The following is a 7,744-nucleotide window of genomic DNA, read 5'->3' as shown; positions in this document are numbered from 1 at the left end:
TCTTGAGCAGCCCTTGACCTAAGAGCTCCATGTCAGTGCCTGTCCCAGAGGATGGAGCAAGCGGCGCAAATCAGAGCACATGTCCCCAGTGACTGCTGGTGCTCTGAGTTTCCTGCCCGAGGGGTAGATCAGGCAACCTTCCCCCATGCCGGGGAGCACTTACTCATGCAGCAGTGGGACTGCTCGTGTGAGTAAGAGCGACAGCTGCGCTGCCCAACCCTTGCTGAGCTCCTGCAGGGTCCCAGGAGGCCGCGGCTGCCTGCCCCTGTCCCCCACCCTCACCGGAGCAGTCCACACTGTGGCTGGGGGCAGAGCCTGCCCGCAATGAATGGCAGGCAGTGGGCGCTGGCTGGTCCTACTGAGGACAAAGCCCCAGCCCCAGCTGATCCCCTTCCACTTGGGCTTGTTCTCTCCCTCATGGGGTCACGTTGTAACCCAGGCCCTGGCCCCTGCTGCAGCTGGCAGAACACTGCCCAGGGAGAGAGACGCCCACGGAGAGGGCAGGGGCTGGGAATCTGCCTGAAGAGGCCGTGGGAAGGCAGCTAGAGATGAAGAGATGGTGCTGGGTGAAGAGGGGATTTGCTGAGGAAGCTGGACGCGAAGGGCCGTGTGCCAGGAGCCCGGCCACGGGGGCACAGTGCGTGTGACGAGGGAGGGTTACCCCGGTACCCCGGCGCCTGTGGAACGGGGGTGGCCCTGCAGGTGAGGAGCTGTCATTGGTGGGGGAGCTGCTTATAAGAGCTGCAATCATCGCAGCGGTGAAACAAAGCAGCGTGGCAAGCCAGAGGGAGGCGAAAACGGGCCAGCAGGGGTGAAACTGGACTTCGCAGCCAGGGGACGGGGACTTGAGTCCTTGGGGTGATGCAGCAGGGGGTGGAAAAACTCCTTTTCCTAGGATGGTATTTTACAGTTTAGTATTTTCCTAAGCAAGCACTTGATGTTACTTTCCATTATTTCTTGTCTATCATTATTCGATTATTTCTATTCTATTATTCTTCCTGCCAAATTTCTGGGGGGTTCCTCTATAAAGTTTAAAATATAAGGGTGTGTTGCTTTGCCTCTGTCTCTCTTCCCAGTAGGGAGCCTGCTCAGTGCTGCTCGACAGGCAGCGGCAGGCCTGAGCTAACACACAGCGCGGACTCTGCTCCGAGGGTGATGGCGCCTCCTGCTGCCTCATTGCAGTCTGGCAGAGCTGCCTCCAGCAGGGGAGGGAACAAGATGATGGTTGTCTCCTAGCGCAGGGACAAGGGGGTGATCAATGGAAGAAAAAGGGGGCAAACTGAAAATCGCTACCAGGAAATCCCTTCTCCGCCAGCGGGTGATTGGCCTGTGGAACTCCCTGCCACAAGGTGTGAGGGCCAAGTGCTGAGCCAGGTTCAAGAGGGGACTGGACGTTGCTATGCAGAACGAGAATATCCAGCATTGGACTAGCTGATGCTGGCACGCATTCTGAGCCCTCTTGCTTCAGGACATGAGCCCAGTGCTGTGAGAGACCAGGATGAGACCTGTGGGAGGAGCAGATTATCCCGCAGCTGCTACGGTGGGGGTCCTACCCCTTTGCCTAAAGCACCTGGTTCTGGCCACTGTCAGGGATGGGATCCTGGACTGGATAGGCCTGGGGTCTGCTCCAGGTTGTCAGTGCCTATGCTGCCGTGAATCTGAGTGACTATTCATTCCATGTAATACAGCAGCACCCGATCTGCGTTGGGGCTCATTGTGCCTGGCTCTGCATACCCGCAGAATAGAGACAGGCCCTGCCCACCTAGGGTTGGATGAGCCAAAATGCCCACCCTTCTCCTAGCCTGGTTAATAGCAGTGCCCTGCAGCAAATGCCTGACACAGCAATTCACCACCGGGTTACTGCAGCATGTGTGGCTGGGAGCTCGGACTCCTGGGTCCTTTCCAGAGTCTGACACCCACGTGTGACCTGGGACACGTAGCTCCAAGTGGACACCTGTCTGTGCTCCAGTCCCCCCTTTGAGAACTGGGGCAACGCACCTTGGTAAAGCAAGCTGCGATCCTGGCCTGGGAGATGCTCTGTCCATTCAAAGCGTTATTATTAAAGGGGCAGGTGGAGAGCTCCTTACATCTGAGTGCCCGAACGTTTTCTGTTACGTTCGTCGGAGTGTTTTGGTGAAGAGCTCGAATGCCGCCATGGTGTGGTGCAGTGGGGATCTGGAGGGTTAGCAGGGGTTGGATACTCTTAGGGTCAGCGAGGTTACAGGTGCATTTCGGGGGCACCGGAGAAAGCTGCTCTGATTTGCCAGTTGCTGAAAAGCACCATTTCCTGTCTGAGCTTCACTCAGTAGAGCTTGCTACTCAAATCCTCCAGTATCCCATCAGCACCTGCGTGCACTGCCCCAGTGGTTCCCTTCAGTGTGCCACACGTGGCTGGGGCAAATGCTTCCTGCTTCCCCATCAGCGACCTTCCTGGCTGAGGGGAAAGTGCACTAGGTTGGGAACCAGCAGACTATGAGTTTATGCCTCATGTCTCCTGACTGCTGTCCGAGCTCTGTGTCCTTCACAACCCTTGTAACTTACTGAGCCAGGTTAGCTATCCCACTGAGATGTTTCTCAGGGTTGGAATAGAAGTCTGCTTTCTGATGTGGGCCAGCCCAAGCCTCAGCCGTGCTGTCAGAAAGAAGCTGCCAAATCTAAGTGCTTGGCTGCGTTGTCTGGAAAATGAGGCTGTTCACCGTTTCAATGTGTTACGCATTTTCCTCTGGTGGCAGCTCTGCAGATAACAACCTACACCTGCTGCCACCTATTGTAGATGATCCTTTAGTTCAGGTGGTAGAGGCCCGTGCTGAAAGCCCAGAATTCAAACCTTGCTAATGCAAAGATTGGAGGTTTATGGATCACCCATCACAGAATGTTTTTAAATCAACCTAGGCAATTCTCTATAATTAAGTTCGTTAAAAGAATGTTCAAGTTGCAAAGTCCAACACTCAAAAGTTAGCAAATGTCAGAATAATAAGGGTTGCTTTTGCAACCTGTATTCAGCTGTCTGCATTATGAGACAGTCTATAACAGTGGTCCCCAAACTTTTTACCTTGCACCCCCCTTACTCTTGTCCATGCCGCCCCCCGAGCTGAGGCCGCGGCTACGGGGGCGGGGGCAGACAGGGATAAGGAGTCTGGGGCCACAGCTCGGGGTGGGCTTGGAGCTGGCTCTCCCTCTCTGGCACCCATGGGGGCTGGCCCAGGCCCTAGCCATGCCCCCCCAAACATTCCTCTGTGCCCCCCGGGGACCTCTGGGCTATAATTACGTGATCACAGATTTCTTTTTCCCCTCAGGCCCTCTGCATCATTCAATGCACAAGCTGACCTTTTTTGTTTCAGATAAAATGCTTCAGCTGCTTCAGAGAATAATATGAGGGGGGAATACATTCTTTTGCCCTCAGGGCATCATTTCAGAAAAATTCTGGGGCAGGCAAAGAGAACATAATATGCGATTAGATTTGTGACATTATTGACATAAACTGTGACCGTATAGATCATTGTTGCAACCAGGGTCCTATGGTTGCACCAGGTCTTGTACAGAGGAGGCCAAGTGGGGTGTCTGCGGGAAGGTTGTAGTTTGCTGGTTATGATTATGCTGTCTGTCTGTGTTCTCATGTTTGTATTTGAAGTTATGAATATTGGCTATGTACTTGTTTGATTCTGAGTAGCCTCAGTGGAGCATTTGGTCAGCTTCTTGAGAAAGGACTAGTCTCAGTAAGTGCCCAATCAAGAAACACTTAACTGACAATGGACTTTGGGAGAGCCAATCCACATCTGAGCTTTCCTGGGGAATGTTCAAACTAACATGTAAACAATGGCGTCGGCCTGCAAAAAGCTGATTCATTCATAGACATGTGACTCGCCCAGGTGACTGCAAACTCCATCTTGTTGAGGGGTGTGACGAACTGGGGGATTGTCTTGTTTTTTCAATGGTTTGCATGCAGAGGGGGTGGGACTCAGTTTCCCTGGGCGTTACTGGTTTAACGAGGTGAGGGGAGAGGGAGTTGTTGTTACAGAGGACCAGCGAGGGAACTTGGGACCCCAGCCAATGGCCTGGAGAATGGACACCCCAGCGACTGGTGACCTGGTGACCCGGAGGCCCAGCTCAGGAGTCACAGCTGGTTCTGGCCAGTGGGAGGACAATGGGCTGTAAAGAAAGGACCCCGGTGACCTAACCAGCCGGTTCCAGCCAGAGGGGGAGAGAGGACAGAAGAGAGGAGAGGAGTCCCGGGCGACCCTGTTTACCTGGAGAGAAGACAATGGACAGAGGTGGGGTTTGGGGGAGGAGACATCAGATGCCCATCTGGGAAGCAGGGGGGCTCTTGGCTGGAGAGGAGAGCAGGCAGAGCCCACCTGGATGCAGGGGAGACGTGGATGTGCTGTGCTGAGGGAGGCCAGGCTTGAGGGCCCTGAGAGTTTCCTATGCTGTGTTCAAACGCTCAATAAACCCTCAAACACTCAGTTTTCGCTGGCTGAGTGTCACTCCAGTCTAGAGAACAGGATTGCATTATTCCCTTTGGGAGTAGAGGCCCTGGAGGTCCAGAGCAAGTGGACTCCCTGAGGGGGCCCACGGAGAGAGACAGTCATGCTAAGGCTCAGAGAGGTGCGGCTCCAGGAGGCGGAGGGGCTTAACCCCTGAGAGAGAGTGGATCCCCAAGAAGGGCTGTCACTCTGAAGGGGTTTCCCACCACGGACCGCACGGGGCCAAGAGTGGGCACAACCTGTGAGTCCATGACAAGGGGATTTTACACGGGAGAATAAAGGGGTTTCCACCCACAAGAGAAATACTATATAAGGCCCTGGGAACCCCTCCATTTGGTCTTCAGCTAGCTCAAAAGATAGCCTCTCCTCCCCAAAGAGATGCCTTAAAGAAACTGGAACAAAGGACAGTAACTATGGGGGTGGGAGTGATTGTTGGACCCAGACTAGGAAGGAGTCTAGTCTGTGAAAGAAGCTTATTGGAACATCTCTGAGGGGGAGATTTACCTGCATTTAGTTTCCTACTGTATTAGACTTAGACTTGCGTGTTTTTGTTTTATTTTGCTTGGTAATTTACTTTGTTCTGTCTGTTATTACTTGGAACCACTTAAATCCTACTTTTTATACTTAATAAAATCACTTTTTGCTTATTAATTGACCCAGAGCAAGTAATTAATTCCTGGGGGAGCAAACAGCTGTGCATCTCTATCAGTATTATAAAGGGTGGACAATTTACGAATTTATCCTGTATAGGCTTTATACAGAGTAAAATGGATTCATTTGGGGTTTGGATTCCATTGGGAACTGGGTGTCTGGGTGCTAGAGACGGGAACACTTCTTAAGCTGTTTTCAGTTAAATCTGCGGCTTTTGGGGGAAGTGGTTCAGATCTGGGTCTGTGTTTGCAGCAGGCTAGCATGTCTGGCTCAACAAGACAGGATACTGAAGTCTCAAGCTGCCAGGGAAAACGGGCTCAGAGGTACTCAGCACATCAGGTGGCAGTCCCAAGGGGGTCTCTGTGACCGGACCCATCACAATATTACAGTCTGCAAAGTTGGGAGCATGGGGATCAGAAAGTGAGGCATGTAGACCTATGAAGAGTCAAGGAAGGAACCAAGGTCTTGGGGGAGGGGCAACTGCCCCCCCATGCACCATAGCAAATGACACCCCTGTTTTGCCCATGTAAAAAAATTCTTATAACTGTTTCATTGAGAAGCTCTAGCACTTCCATGTTTTGCACCAGAGGCTTGACATTTGGCAGAGGGGTGGCCCAGATGGCTGTGCTATTCCGGCAAAAATCCACCTAAATCTGGCACAATTATCAACCTTTTAAAAAAATCTCAGTTTGCACATGCTCAGTAGAGACTTGTTAGAGTTGGGCAGCTAAAATCTCAGCAGAGTCCATGCTCCAGCCAAGGGCTGCAGAACTGTCCCTACAATTGCTGCTCCTGTGGGGGACAGGGGAGAAGAATTGCAGACCACAGGGTGGGGAGGGGGACAAAGGCAGGAGCAGAGGGGGGCCGAAGCCAGGAGTGGGGGAGAGGATATAAGAGGGGAAGGAGTTGTAGAGGGGAGAGGCTAGGAGTCAGGGTGGGGAGGCTGAAGCAGGAGCTGGGGAGTGGAGATTGGAACAGAAGGGGATAGGGAGGGAAGAGGGGCAGAAGAGTGAAACCACAAGACCCTCCTCTCCAGACCCTGGATTGGATCCCAGGATCCCTGAGTCTCTGTATGCCTCTGCTGTGACCAAATAGCTATCAAAGCTACTGGTAAAGTCTGTGTCTCCATCCCCCTCTAGTGGCAGGTGCAAATATTGCACTGGGCATAGCACAGGAACGGGGGCTCTGCCGGAGGAGCCCGTATAAAGGCGAGAACCCTGTAAATCGGTAACACTGTGCGCTCACAGCTGGAACTGCAGTCACTGGGACCTGTATTTTGAACGTATCAACTGCTGTATAACGCTAAGTACTATGGAAGATCAGGCCCTGACTGGGCACCCAAAATTAGTGGGCACTTGGCAATGGTGGCCTTAATCTCTGTGTGCCTCAGTTTCCTGTGTGCGTAAGGATAATGTCTTCAACCAGATCCTTCATTAATGTTTGAGAGGCTCTCAGACACAACGCTGAGAGCACCACAGGAACGCCCAGGAGGAAACGCCCAGTGCTGCGTGTGGATGGGGCAGTAAATAATGCGGGGCCACACACTGGATCGGGAGGCTAAAAGGCAGTGCCCAGGCACAGAAGAAGGCAGGGTCTCATGGAAACAGTAGCACGTGATCATGCCATTAAAGGCTGTAGCATAATGCACATGGGCACGGGGGCAGAGTTACAGCTGCACGGGCATCTCCTAATTTTCAAGGGCTTCACTTTGCAACCTGAATGTTCTTTCAAAGTAGGGTTTTTTATCACGTTATCCCTAGACCTGCAGCATTGTTATTGCAGTGCATGGTATGCTGCTGTTTCTCTAAGGGAGAACTGCGGGGTGGAATTTCACTGCCTGTAGAACTCAGAGTCACTGGCAGAGTCGGTGTCACGGAGATGGGAAATTCACCACACCACTAGAAGTACTGGCTTGCTGCGGGGTCTCTGCTGGGCTTGAATGATGGCAAGAGAGGGGAGAGCAGCGAATGATGCCAATAAAGGGGATGGGATGAATATTAGCTGTAGTTTGAGCAATAGGAATTGCAGCAGTCTGAGCTGAAGGGAATTACTCTGAATTGCCAGTCCTATGCCTCTGGCTTAGGAAGGCAGAGAAATGAAACTAGGATACAGGTGTGTTGTGTAGCACTGAGAGACCCCTGTTGTGCCAGGCGCTGCACAGAAACACAGCAAGAGAGTCCCTGCTGCAGCTGAGATCAGGGGCCTGTTGTGCCGGGCGTTGCCCGGACACACAGCGAGAGACAGGCCCTGCCCCAGCTGAGATCAGTGCCCCATTGTGTCAGGCGCTGCAGAGACACAGCGAGAGACCGGCTCTGCTGCAGCTGAGATCAGGGCCCCATCGTGCCAGGCGCTGCACAGACACACAGGGAGAGACAGGCCCTGCCCCAGCTGAGATCAGTGCCCCATTCTCTCAGAAAGGAGTACTTGTGGCACCTCAGAGACTAACAAATTTATTAGAGCATAAGCTTTCGTGGACGACAGCCCACTTCTTCGGATGCATATAGAATGGAACATATATTGAGGAGATATATATACACACATACAGAGAGCATAAACAGGTGGGAGTTGTCTTACCAACTCTGAGAGGCCAATTAATTAAGAGAAAAAAA

This window comes from Trachemys scripta, chromosome 2 (assembly GCF_013100865.1).
Source record: "Trachemys scripta elegans isolate TJP31775 chromosome 2, CAS_Tse_1.0, whole genome shotgun sequence".
In the NCBI taxonomy this organism is placed as follows: Eukaryota; Metazoa; Chordata; order Testudines; family Emydidae; genus Trachemys; species Trachemys scripta.
The sequence above is the reverse complement of the archived record's forward strand: the minus strand, read 5'-3'. Positions refer to the sequence as shown.